General features: G+C 40.1%; 1 protein-coding gene across 2 annotated transcripts in view; it reads left to right on the top strand.

Annotated features, from left to right (window-relative positions):
- The window catches only part of TSC22D1 (TSC22 domain family member 1), a 144137-nt gene that overhangs the window by 109779 nt on the left and 19712 nt on the right, over window positions 1-14646 (top strand). The window lies entirely within an intron of this gene.

Genomic DNA, 14646 nt, shown 5'->3' with positions numbered 1-14646 from the left:
TGAGAAGGAGGGATTCAGTTTCATTCTTCATAGCAGCTATTGTTTTTGTTTGTTTGTTTGTTTGTTTTGAGAAGGAGTCTCACTCTGTTGCCCAGGCGGGAGTAGAGTGGCATGATCTTAGCTGACTGCAACCTCTGCCTCCCGTGTTCAAGCAATTCTCCTGCCTCAGTCTCCCGAGTAGCTGGGACTACAGGCATGCACCACCACGCCCAGCTAATTTTTGTATTTTTAGTAGAGATGGGGTTTCGCCTTGTTGGCCAGGCTGGTCTCAAACTCCTGACCTCAAGTGGTCTGCCCACCTCAGCCTCCCAAAGTGCTGGGATTACAGGCATGAGCCACCATGCCCAGCCATAGCAGTTATTGTTGCTAATTTTTTTTTTATATCTCTGGAGATTCGAATTCATAAGGTTTGACATTGGGCTCAGGAATCTGTATATTTTTTTCTTTTTTCTTCTCTTTTTTTTTTTTTTTTTTTTTTTTTTTTTTGAGACACGGTCTTATTCTGTCACCCAGGCTGGAGTGCAGTGGTATGATCTCAACTCATTGCAGCCTTGACCTCCTGGGCTCAGGTGATCCTTCTACCTCAGCCTCCCAAGTAGCTGGGGCTACAGGTGTGCGTCACCAAACCAGGCTAATTTTTTTGTATTTTTAGTAGAAACAGGGTTTTACTGTGTTCTCCAGGCTGGTCTTGAACTCCTGAGCTCAAGTGATTTGCCTGTCACGGCCTCCCAGAGTGCTGGGATTACAGGCATAAGCCACTGTGCCTGGCCAAGGAATCTGTATTTTTAAAATATTCCCTCTTGTGATTCTGATTACCAAGTTTGAAAACTTCTGTTGCCACCCACTTATCTACCTCCATGTAATAGGACTGTATTTAAACCACTTTATACATTTTTATCTTTTATTTTGACATTCCAAAGATGGCCATGTTTTAAAATGGTACATGCTATTATTTGAATGTGCTAAGTCGCACTGAATAGCTTACCCAAATCCCTCTGGTACCAGTTCTAAGCTTCTACCCTCTCCCCACACCCCTTCCCTAGCTTCTTGAGGATCGTAAATCCTAGCCCTTGGGTGCCAGCCCTATGTGCTGCCTTCTTGAGAAGCCTAGATGAGTGCTCCTGGGGGCTTGGCCCTCACACTGCAGCTATGTTCATTTCCAGCCCTCCTTGTGTCCTAGGAATATCCTTGTAAATTTTGTTGGTAAAAATGAACATACAGTCTTATTTACTAATTAAAAATTGCAAAGTTTTTTGCTTTCGTTTTTTTTCTTGAGACAGAGTTTCGCTCTTGTTGCCCAGGCTGGAGTGCAATGGCGCAATCTTGGCTCACTGCAACCTCCGCCTCCTGGGTTCAAGCGATTCTCCTGCTTCAGCCTCCTGAGTAGCTGGGGTTACAGGTGCCCACCAGCACGCCTGGCTAATTTTTGTCATTTTAGTAGAAACAGGGTTTCGCCATGTTGGCCAGGCTGGTCTCGAACTCTTGACTTCAGGTGATCCACCCACATCGGCCTCCTAAAGTGCTAGGATTACAGGCATGAGCCACTGTGCCTGGCCCAAATTGCAAACTTTTTAATACATAATTAGTATCAGTCATGGGCTTTGTTGTTGTTAAGAAAATTTCTTCCTAAGAGCTATTCTTCAATGCTCTGATTGCTGCCAGTGCCCTCTCTGGTCTAGTGGTTTGTAGCCCTGGCTTCACATTGACATCACCTAGGGGAACTGACTCACACAAGATGAGTGCAGTCTGAATCTCTGAGGTATGAGCCTGAACATCTGTATTTTTTTAAAAGCTTCCTACATTGATTCTGAAGTTCATCCAAGGTTGAGAACCACTGAATTAGTCTCACCATTGTCATGCACCTCTCCCCCCATAGCATCCTATTAGAAGAAGGAATGCTTCAGCCATACAACGTGAATATGGCTTTCTTAGCCTGGCAAAGTCTTTGGGGGTAAAGACAAAGTTTAAGCCTGCATTTTTTTCCCTGGGAGACTCTCCTTGTACTCCTCTCTCTGTGCTTTAAACCTTCACACATGCTATTTCCATATTAGGTCAAGGTCCTGTGTTATATATCGTCCTAGTACTGTGAAAGTTTCCTTCAGACATTTCTTCTATGCCACGACATATATGTTCCTAAATACCTGGTTCTGCAGCATTATGTGCTAAAAATAAGACAGCTTATGGAGAAAACAAGGTGGGGGCTAACTACTCACAACTTGTGCAACATTGTAACCAGAGCAGTGAGAAAACAAAAAGTTGGTACCAGTTTAGTAAAACAGCAAGCTCTAATGGTAGTTATTAAAAATACACAAAGAAGAAGAGTGAAATGCTAGCAACATTTTTAATTAGAGCAGAGGTGGCAGGTGCTGATATAACACAGAAGGAAGTGGAGCTCCAAACCAGGGGGGCTGCAGTAAGGCTGGGTGCAAGAGGCAGGGTAACCTGGCATAAGCTGAAAGCAGCACAAAACTGGTAGGGGCTCCTGGTAGAAGTGCTTGCTTTTAGGTCTTGTTAAATACAAATGAAAAGATTCTTCCTGCTGCTATACAGCAGAGCTGAGAGCTCTTTCCATTCTTGATAAAGGCTGTAATTCTCTGGCTGTACTGAGTGCTCTTGTGAAGGAAAAAACTCTGTGAACCAATACGACTTTTATGTTGTGCTAACATCATTTTCCCATTTACTAATCGCTTAATTGATTTGCCTTCTAGAAGGAATTAATTTGCCTTCCAGAAACATAGGGGGAAAAAAAGACTCATCATTATATCACTATCTGTAAGCCTAGATAAATTTGATTAAAGTCTCCTATAAACTCCATAAGGTCAGTGATGGTGACTGTTCTGACTTGTCATCCTCACAGGCATTTGTTCAATGAGTGAATGACTTAGGTAAAGCTTCTACAAAGAAAATGGTGGGAGTAATATGAACATTACATATGGAACAATGAAAGTGACATAACCTTAAAGAAAGTTTAAGAAGTAGAAGAAATTACTCCCAGTCCTCTTCTATTACAGTCACACTGAAATACTATTATTATTTTTACATGTCCTTTTATTAGGTCTCTATTGCTACATTACAAGTTACCCTAAAATTCAGTGGCTTAAAACAATGAGGATCATCTTAGTTTCTGAGGGCCAGAAATTTGGATGTGTTTAGCTAGGTGGTTCTGGCTCAGGGTCTCTTATGAGGTTACAGTCAAGCTGTCAGCTAGGGCTTCCATCATCCCAAGACTTGACACTGGGGCCAGAAGATCCATCCTAAGAGAGCTCACTCATATGGCTGGCAAGCTGATGCTGGCTGTTGGCAGGAAGCACCTCAATTCTTAGCACTGTGAAACTCTCCATAGGCCTGCATGAGGGTTTCATGCTTGAATATGAAAATGTAAGCTAGGTACATACATGTAAGATAACTCAACAACAGTTACAGTAAACAGTATGGGAAATGACTAATTTTTCTCTTATGATTTAATCTATTCTGGCATTCTTTGACAGTTGCCATGATTGGATTATAGGTAAGGATTCTGTAAAACCTTTTCTTCTTTATTATATCTTAAGAGCAAATGGCTATTAATTTGCAAATACAATTTTTTTCATGAAATCCTTTAATCAAATGCCACACATTTAAGAAGTTAGCTATTTGTTTAAAACGGCCATTTGAAAGAACTATTCTCTTTGTGCTAACCTCCTAATGAAATTCAGCAGTGAATCTGATTTTATTTGCATTGACCCACCTCTGAGTTTAAGTGTTTTGTGTTTAACATATGGGCTGTTTAGCCACCTTAACTTCTAATTCAAAGTCAACCTGTAACTAAACTGCAGTTTAGCCATTTAGTCTATAATTCTGGATAGACTAAAGAGTAATATAGATATGTGAGAAGCTTGTGGATTTGTCAAATAAGTTGAATTTGATGTATGAATGTTAGTTAGGTCATTACCACACTTAAAAGAAATTTCCATGGACTGTTTGCTGAAAATTCATAATTTTAGAAAATACGATGTGGCTTTTAAATCTATTTATTACTTTTTTTCTCTATGCTTATACAGAGTGGTGACGTCTGTTTTTGTTACTTTGTCAAGTAAAACTGATCCCTCTGATCAAACACATGAGAAACTCATAGGCAATATTTTCTTGTATGATCAGCTTTGGTTTTTATTTTAGAACTAGGATTAGTAGGGGAAAGAAAGAAAATATTAAGTGATCTCTTTCACTGATGACTGGCAGGATTTAAACTGTTTAAGTTCCTCAAACTCTTTGTAAGTGCAGTATGCATCTAAAATCTTTATAATTTATAGTTTGCAATTATATATTAGCTTGTAACTGTTTACTTTTCACAAATAAGTAAACAGTTTTTTAAAATTCCCAAACACGTTAATCATCCTAATGGATCTGAGACATACCATGCTTGATTCTTTCTGTTCCTTATTCTCTTGTACTCTAGTTTTATGACTTATTTTGTGTTCTCTTGAGGGTCTTTCTGAATTTTTTATATTCTCTTATTGATTTGGAAATAGAGCCTATATCAAGTACTTAAAGCACCCAGACAAATACTGTAAGTAGAGGAACCTCTAATATCTTGTACCTCATAATACGGACTTTTAAATTCTATTTACATGTCTTGATATTGTGTAAGATTTGTTTTTATTTAGATTTTTGTGCTGTAATTGTACACATTGCCATTTGTAGGCTTGTAACTGATTTACTGGAGTAGTGATCCATAGTAGTGTGGGCAAGAATATATAGCTTGAATATTTGCTATAATAAAATGATCACAGAGTAGGACTCAGAGGCTTATTAGAAATGTGTCATTACTTATTTCTTTTGTTGAACAAGTCTGCTTTCCTTTTCCATAAAATAGATTAAATGAGGCCATTGTGATGTAGTTTATAGACCCATATTTTCTATGGCCCAGCACCTTTCTGAAAATGTTTGTAAAATAGATGTTTGATGTTATGTAACTTGAACAAAACAAGGTGCTTAGTTAAATGATAGTAATTTTTCTTGTTACTCTGCTGAAATAACATTCATATATATTTGTGGGGGTAATCGCAGAGTCACCAGTCTGAATTATTCTTATTGTATAATGGTTTCTGTATAATACATAATCCTATTTGTTATTGTAATAGACTCATTTGAAATGATGATTACATTTTGATTACCTGGCTTCTTTTAAAATCATTTATTTCCCCTCTCCCTCCAGCAGAAACCCTTTAACAGAATTTATTCCTGGTCTCTGCTTTTGCCTTCCTTCTGTTCATACTTCATATTATATCTTCATGCTATATATTTAGGAATTGCCTTCCTAAAATACAGAGCTGGTCAGGCTACTCCCCTGCAGTAAACACGCCACTGGCTGCGCGCGTTTCCTAGAGGCAGGGTTGATATTTCGCTGGTTTGCACTGGTTAGTTACTGGTCATTTACAACCGGTATCTGTTCTGATTGGCTGGGGCTCATGTGCTGTGGGGTGAATTTTGGATTCCTTAGCAGTGTTTTCAGTGTTTGCGGGGGGATTAGAAGATCTCTGAATGAATATTTATCTGCCTTAATTTCCCACCATTCTGTAATTATTTCAGAGGACCCTACTGTTTGGGCACCTTCCATAATGATGCTTTCACTTTCTGCCTCTGTTTTGGACATTTTCTGCTTTTTCCTTAATATGGTCATTCTCTGCTCTAATTAATGATTTTAAGATTATTCTTGAAGATTTAATTCAGGAGAAAATTCCTTGGTGAAACCTTTACTGACTCCTTACCACCTAGTACTTTACCCGGTTCCCTTCTCTTATGCCTTCCTGGTACCTGCCATACCTAAGATATCACACTTATTACTTTGCCCTCTAATTATTGCTTATAAATCTACCAGTCCTTCTGGACTGTGGGCCAATCACAATGCTTACCACAGGTAGGCACTAAATAAATATTTAAGTGTATGGGAAGAAGGTAGATTTTTGAGTCAGAAAAACCTGAGTTCATATTCTAGGTCAGCTCTTATACTTACTAGCAGTATGAGAGTGAACAAATTAATTTTGCATAGTCTCAGTTAGCTACTAATTTGTATATGCAATGATAATAGACGTGAATTGAATATTAAGCTAGATAATGTGTACCATGCTTATATTACCTAGGATTTAGCTGTTCAATAAACATTCCACTCTCCTAGTTAAATTTGCTTTAAAATTATTGTTTTGCCTTTCCTTTTCTCTTTGAACTTTAATTTATAACAAGAAAGCTGTTTTTATCTGAAAACATCTCTGTTCTACTGGTCTGTGATAAAACTAGATGATAAATTATATCATTCCTACTGCTAAGAAAAACCATTGTTTACACATTTCTACTAGCATTTTTTGGTTTGAAAGCTTTTTAGAAGGAGGGCTGCTTCACTCTTCAAAAGAAGCCCAGTAACTAGTATAATGCCAGGCACAAGATGTTTGTGAATTAAGTGTTTGTGGAAAGGAGCTGTGGTGGGAAAGAAAGATTATCTCCCCTTCCTTGTTCTGGGGAGAAGGTCATTTGATTTCCTGCTGGACCAACAAATATGCCAAAATCCAGGGAAGAGAAGACTAGAAGCGGTCGGGGCCTCCCTCCATAGCTTTTCCTAGAGGACAGTCTAAGAGGGCAGAGATGGCCTCTATGAAAGGGGCTGCGAGGACTCTAACACAGTTTAGGACATCAAATAAATGGGTGAAGAAGTAAGAGCTGGTTCTCTTTCAAGACATAAAGTAAAAATATTAGGAATCACCCTCTGAACTCATTCATCATGTCATAGGGATTAAGGCAAAATTTGAGTTGCCCTTTTACCAAAAACAATGAAGTCACTTACACATTGCTTCTCCAGATAATTATTCTGTGTCAGGGAAAAGGGCATCAAGTTGTATAAAGGTGGTTTTCATATTGGAAAAAAAATTCTTTCGGAAGTAATCTATAATAATACTTTTTATATTAGGCCATTCTCAAGCAACTTTCTATTTTAAGGAGTAATTTGAGAAATGTGAGGATCTCTTTTGATTAACCCCAATTATGGCTAAAACCAAGTAGTTCAGAACACAAGGTCTTCATCTTAATTGGTCACCTTAATTACTGTGGAAAGTGCCAGGTTCTTTTCTTGTGTTATCTCTTTTAAATGTCATAACAGTATTACTGTCACGGGATCCTTGGTGTCGCTTTTCCAGCCAGAAACCTCTGTGGCTGATGGTGCCTTTGCTGGTGTTTTGCTCAGGCCCTCTGGGCAAATTCTGCCCACTTGGCCTGGCTGGCTGCTCTCTGCTTGTGCTACCATCCTGGATCCCATGCCTGCCAGGGGTCAGTGGCCAGGGGTGTGTGAAACGAACGTGGGGTCTCACCACTGCGCACAGCCAGGTATGCTGGCTGCAATGGGATAGGCAGCTCTAGGCGCCGGCTCTGTGCAAGGCTGTGGCTGGACCAGGCATACTGTAAGTGGCTTCCACTGTGGGCACTGGGGAATGCAGTGGTGCCTGGAAGCTTGCAGATGCCAGGAACCGCAGAGCCCCTAAGAGGGTGTCACAGCCCTGGGTTGGGCACTCCCTAGTTCTGGACTCCTTGAAGGGCTGCAGCTCTTCTCTCTTTCTCGTCACCTGCAACGTGGCAAGCCCTGTTTCTGTTACAACTCTTTCAGTCCCACCACTCGGCAGGTCCTGGGTTCTTGTCTCGTGTCCAGGAAGAATGAGGTACATGGACAACTGGAGGGTAAGCAAGGCACAGAGGAGCTTCATTGAGTGACAGAACAGCTCTCAGGAGACCCAAAGTGGTTGGCTCCTTTCCACAGGCAGGTCGTCCTGGCAAGTATCCAGCTCTCAGTGGAGAGGAGACCCATAGTGGGCAGCTCCTTTCCATAGGCAGGTCATTCCCCACAAGTCGAGCAGACCCTAAGTGGGTAGCTCCTTCCTGCAGCTGGTAGTCCCTACATCTGTGCAAGTCTGGCTGAGTCCGGGGGTGTTTTATGGCCTTAAAAGGGAGGAAGTATGCGCTGATTGGTCCATGGATGACCATGAGTGGGCCTGGAAAAAGCACCGTTAAGTTCTCCTGTCCCACGGACTCCACCCAGAACTGGTAGCCCAGCTTTAGGCCATCCACTGCTTGAAGGTGGGGTTTCACCGGGGATCCTCCCCATTGCCTCCAAGAACCTGTCTGCCTCCCGCCATCAACATGCCATTCACAGTGCCCAGGCTGTTTGTACTGGGGGGTGCCTGCAGGCTTGCATGGAGCTGCCCTCAGCCCCACCCTGGCCTCCTTCCTGCACTTGTCGGTGCCCAAAGTCCAGAGGGTCCGAGGCAGAGTAGGGGTGGCTGGCATGTCAGCTGCTGCCCCGAGCGCATGCACACACCTGGCCGGACAGCGCCCAGGCTTGGCCATAACTTTCCTGCAAAATCAGAGCGGGCACTGGGAGTGGGGAGAGAGCAGGAGCAGGCCCTCCCAAGCCTATGGGGGAAGTGGGGCTTCCTGGGCCCCTGAGAGCACACAGATGCCCAGGTCCGGAGGTGCGGCTGGGCGGCTGCTGCTGTGCCTGAGAATGCAGGCTTCTGCCCTGCCAACTTGGTAAGGGGCGGGGCTCCCGCCAGTTCCTGGCCCTTGCTGGCTGTCTGGAGCCTGCATTGCCCGCCGTGCCTCCCCAACTGCAGCCAGCGTCTTTGCAGTGGCACCTCTAGATGGGCTGCTGTTACCATCATTATGAAATATGTATTATTCACTCCCATTTTACTATGAAGAAGTGATTTTTGGAAGTTTGAATTAGGATCTAACTCCAGTGCTCAAAATCTGACTCTTTAAAAAGCTGCACTAAAATCAGTACTGATGAAGATGTTTTATAGTTGCATTTATGGACTTAAATGGCTAAAACAACATCATAGATGCTTTCAAAGGTTGTTTGGAAACGATACTTTAGTTGGAATTAAAAAGGAAAGGGATCATACTATTAAGAGAACATTAAGAATTTTTGCTGATAGAATCACAGTAATAAATTAGGAGGATGAGATTTGATAGAATATAGTGACTGGAAAGGCTTCAAAGATTTCATCGATCTGTTTCGAGAGTGAAAGTAGATCCTAGAACTTGTTCTACTTTTATATGAGCAGACTTTGAAGTCCTTGGAAACTTAGTTTTCTAATTCTGTCCAAGAATATGAAACAGTGTCAGTTGACAGATCTGATGTATATGTAATAGATAACTATTTCATCAGAATTGAAAGTTTGATCCAATATATAGCCACCTTCTTCAATTAGCTTCTGTATCATTGCTGGAAATTATTTTTGCAGTTTTCTTAGCTGAGCTCTCTGCTTCACCCTACAACTGAAGGCTTTGGAAATGTTAGAGATTTTTGAAGCTACTAAGCCAGCTACTACTGGCACAAAAGGAGCAAATCCTGCAGGATTTAGCTATTTCCTTTTTATATAAATAGTACTTTCTCTCTCTCTTTTTTTTCTTTTTTTGCTATTTGCTTTTCAGTACATATATTCAACAAGCTTTCTTTTTCTTCTGTTTCTTTAGGGGTTGCTCTTTTTGACTTTGTAGCACTTAAAATTGCTTTAGCAATAAGCGTTTCTTTTATTTCCATGCATTGTTTGGGAAGGCCCACAACATGAATTTTATTTCTGTTGCTTGGGAGATACCACATGTTCTCATCACGTATTCTCTCATTTCTTTCAAAATGCCTTGTTTTTGGCTTCTCCTCAATATTTAAAAGCTTTTGTTTTGTGCATGCTGCTTGTGTTTGAACCAGTGTGATTAGACATATTTGAGATGTTGAATGAGTGTTTTTATATAGAAAAGTTATCCTTTGCAAAAGAATAGCAAAACATGATTTTGCAGAATAACAAACGTGCTGAACTGAGGTAGCTGTTACATGTTTGAGATATGTGCTGTTTGCGTTTTGCTAGGTGCAGTTTTGGTTCAGCTGGGTGCAGTTTCCTGCGTTTACCTGATGTTTCTCACAAACAAAATCACACAGAAGAAAATGTGAAATGTGCATTATGCTCTAATTGTTCTCTAACATATAAATTGTGTTGGAACAAATTGGTGTGTTCCAAACAAGTTTTATAACAGAACAGATTGTACTTGATAGGCTCTGTTAATTTTAAAAAGCTTGATCTGTAGTTCTAGGAAGTTTTCTTGAATTATTTTATGACACTTTTCTCCTGTTCATATTGTTACATTTCTGAAACTTATTTCGTTAAGGTGTTAGCCCTTCTAAATATTAATAGCTATTATTTATTTTCTTTCCGTATTAACCTTTTTTGGGTATTTTGTTCTAGTTCCCGAGATAGTTCTTCAACTTTACTTACTATTCTAGCATATTTTAACTTATGCTCTTATACCAATTTTTCAGTTTCCAAGAGCTCTTTCTGGTATTCTGAATGTTGTCCTCCTCTTATTTTATCCATGTAATCCTTTAGGATTTTACAAGTTTCCTCAATTCCCTACACTGTCTCTGTTTCCTCCAGGTTCCTTTTGACTGAGTATTGGCTATACTAGAGAATTGTTAGACATTGCTCATTCAGTTGGGTAAGACTGGGTCTGTTTTATGCAGAATCTTATGTTGTCTGCACCTTGCACTTTTTGAGTATTGAGTTCTTCACTGCATATCAATGGTCTCTGGACTTTTTTTACGGCTTGCTCACGTTTCAACTTGATGAATTGCCATCTTTTTTCCAGCTTTGAGAAACTATTGAAATTGACCTCTCTTATATTTACTGTATCCTTATGTGTTTAAAACTGGGTTCTCATCTCTTTAGTGGTGTGTAGGTGGAAATACAGATAAATGAGTGTGTTCAGTCCACCATATTTAGTCAGAAGTAGCTTTAAACGGCTCTCTAGTAAATTCCCCATGAGATTAATTCTCATGGCTTCTTGAAACTATCCAAAGCAAGACTCAGCAAAGAGCTATCATTGCATATCCGGTGCTTAAATTCTGTAGGCAGATGATTCTACAGGAGGACCTGACTTATTTGTACTTCCAGACAGGAAAAGTTTTTACTGGAAGGTGAAAAGCATCCCAAAATAATCCTTGAAGAAACTAGTTTAGAATATAAAGTGGCATGTAATACCTATTGCTATGAAGTGCAGGACAGTGTTTCTTGAATGCGCTGTGTACCATAATGATGGTCTCAGTAAGCATGCTTCTTTAAAGAAAAGAGGAGTCTTTCAGAAAACCAAGAGTGCGAAAGTGAGAGATCTCTTGTATCATGTATTGGTTACTGCGCGGTCCTATGATGCATCATGCTGTCCTGACTTCGTTGGGACTCTAGAATACAGCATTTCCCCTTGCTGTTCTCCCTGCTGGAAGAGTTCTTCCATGACTAATCCCATCATCTCTTTCAGGTCTTTACTCAAAACTCACTTTCTCAGGGAGCCCTTCCTTGAAGGCTAGCTAAAACTTCATCCTCTCTGATCTTTTATATCCCTGCTTCTGTTCTTTAATTTGTCTCCTAGGTACTTGTCCTTATCTCACGTACTATATATGTACTTATTTGTCGTGTTTACCTTTTCAACCCCATTTGAACGTGAGTTTCAGGAAGACAGAGACTTTCGTCCGTTCTGTTCATACCGAATCCCGTGCCTAGAACAGTGCCTGACACAAAATGGGTGCTCAATATATATTTGTTGAATTTTCATCATTCAAAAAAAAACTATTTCCAGTTATAACCAGTCTTTCAAGGGACTGAGGATTACTAAAACATGACAGCATCTGTTAGGATAAGAGTGCAGAAATATTTTTTGCTTTTCATAGTGGTGATGAGTATGACCTTATCAAGTCACGTAACTCCTTTGTGCCTTGGTTTCTTCCTCTATATAAATGGGAATAATAATGATACATAGATGGGGTGGTTATTGAAAGGATTAAATGAGCTAATATACATAATGTGTAGGGTAGGGACTGACAAGTAATAAGTCTAATCAAGTATTTTCTGTTATTACAATAATTGTTGGATACTTTGTGCATGGGACACATTGGTAGATAAAATGGAAAAACAAAACTTCTGCCTTTGTTTAGTATGTTTTAGTGGAGGAAGGAAGCCAGTAAACATAGTAACTAAACATAGTAACATAGTAAATATACTAAGTAAATGGGAATGATTTCAGGCTGGAGAAGAATTGCTCCTGGTGTGGGAGTAGAGGATGAGGAGGAGCATAAGGGTTTCAATGGTGTTGATAACTTAGTTTGGGGGGGGGTTGTGGGTGTTTGTTCTACCATTATGCTTCCTAACTTACATATATGTTGTTATATATGTTTAATTTAAATACTGCATTAAAAAATGCTTTCTGTTCCAAGCATACTTCAGTGTTAAAACAGGTTAATCTCTCATTTAATTTAGTTATCCTGATTAGGTAAGAAGCTTGGTTTTAAAGAAAATCTCTTCATATAACGTAACTGGTCTTCCCCTGCTGTCCCCCTCCCCCAGTCTAATTTATTAAAGACAAAGTTTTTTTATAATTAACTCTGTTTTTACTCTCAATATGTATTTGAGGTATTCAGTTTTATGTGTTTGTGCAGAATTACCCTAACTTGGGTTAAGTAATAGGTGATGGAACTTATGCTTTGTCACCAACATCATTTTAATGGCCTTTGCAAAACATCTTGTTTTATTCAAAATAATGCAGCTGAATTTTTAAATATATGTAGTATTTAATTTGGGTAATGGAACAAAGGAATTCATTCCCTCTACACCAGACTAAATTAATCATTTATGTTTTAACTTTACCTTCAAACCAATGCAAAATCATTAAGTAAAAGTGAAGCATCTTCAATTAAGAGCATTTCTTATTAGAAACACACGTGTAATGTTCTGATAAATCTGTATATTTTAGATATAAATTGTCTGAAGGTGTCTAGCCATGATGACTAGAAGTAACATTTACTATTTTAAGGACAGGTGTCAGTTTTTTATGAAATTAATTGAACTGCTTATTTCTGGGGGGTCTAGAAATAGCCCACTTTTTGGTTCTGCTAGATTACTGAGTCATGCCCTGTACCAAAGCCAACTGACTTGAGTTTGGATCTTGGCTCTGCCATTTATTAAACATATGTCTCCTTAGGTAAGTTGTCTGACCACTCTCAGATTTCTTTATTTATGTTAATGAAAATAACTTTATTGCATCAAGTAATAAATACATACAAAGATATAAACAGTTATTTTCTTCCAGTTTTGATCAACATAAAGTATGCTTCGCTGAAATCTACTGGTAGTCTTAGTTCGAACATTTTGGGTGTTCCGTGTTAGGTTTGGTACGTTGCTCTGCTGTGTTTATAACTTGTGCATTTTTAAAATTGACTTCAGTGCACTAATAGTCATGCATATGTTTATGCAAAAAATAAGTTATATTAAGCAGAAACGAGGACTGGCTACTAAGTGCGCTGTCAGTATGCATTAAAATCCTTATAGTTGTATTAGCTTAACAGAGAACAGTTTGGGTCACAGAAACATATTCAAAAGAGAAGGTTAAAGGGAAACACTGGTATCTTGGAGGCAAACTACAGTTTGCTAAGATAACTTTACATGCACCTTTTAAATCAAGGCTTAAAAAAATAACCTGGATAGCTCCTAACTACTGAAAATGTAAATTCTAATTAACTGCAAAATCTTTTTTCAATCTGTGAGACTGTAGTTCAGAGCCTGGTGAAAGAAGGAAGAACCAACCTGTTAGCATTTTGAAACCAAGAGTTTCATCAGAACAGGGGAGGTGAACCATAACTTCTCATCTTGTAAAAAGATGGAAAACCTTTAAAGCCAAAAGCAGCAAAGATATAGCACTCTGTTCGGTTTCAGCCAAGCACTTATTAACTTTCTAGAGTGAATAATGCCTCGATTTAGTCTCTTTATTCTGTTCTTACTCCACGTAGGCAGGTTTGATCTCTTCCCAACTCTTCAGTGGGGCTCCTGGCTGATCCCAGCTCCCTGGGTGTAGCCTGCGGATGGTGGCCCATAGTCACTTAGCAGCTGGCAGTAATGTGGGGGCATCGCCAGGCTGTCAGAAGGCAAGCAGATGCTCCTAGAGTGCAGTGAAGTTGCTTTGTAAGACATACTCACCCCTCCCTATGAGTAGCCCAGCCAGGCCATGAGGACAGTGGTGGCATGGGGCCCTGTGAGGTGCAGAGGCCCAGGCTCCCTGTGCTCGGGCTCTGGGGGCACAGTGTGCCCTCACCCTGGTGCCCACTGTAGCGTGTCACCCACACATTAGGCAGGGGGGTGGGCACAGAGGAGGCCATCAACTTCAAACCGACTTTTTGACTTTAAAATGAAGAAAAGAATGGTACCTACTGCCTCAGAGTAGTAAAGATTAACTGGGGCATGAGTGTGCAACAGTTTCCTTTTTCAAGTAGTTCCCACCAACTCTGCCCCTCCTTTCTGCTGTACATTGGGGTTGCCTTACAACATCTCACTTTAGTTCCATGACTTGTTAGTTACTTCTGGTTACTTAACCTCATTTGGGTACTTCAGACTTAGTTATGTTATTTGATAGCTTTATATCTTGTTTTGTTCAAAGTTCTCCTCTTCTGTCAGGTCAGACTAAGCTTGTGTCTCCAGCAGTTTGGAATCGACATGAGAGGACCTGGACTGTTTCCATCTATGTCTGTCCCCTGTCCGCTTTCCTGACTGAACAAGTCCCCGATGTGGGGCCGGGAGTTTAAAAGTGGGAAAG

This window comes from Macaca thibetana, chromosome 17 (genome assembly GCF_024542745.1).
Source record: "Macaca thibetana thibetana isolate TM-01 chromosome 17, ASM2454274v1, whole genome shotgun sequence".
Taxonomy (NCBI): domain Eukaryota; kingdom Metazoa; phylum Chordata; class Mammalia; order Primates; family Cercopithecidae; genus Macaca; species Macaca thibetana.
Note: the sequence above shows the minus strand (reverse complement) of the source record. Positions and strands in the feature narration are given on the sequence as shown.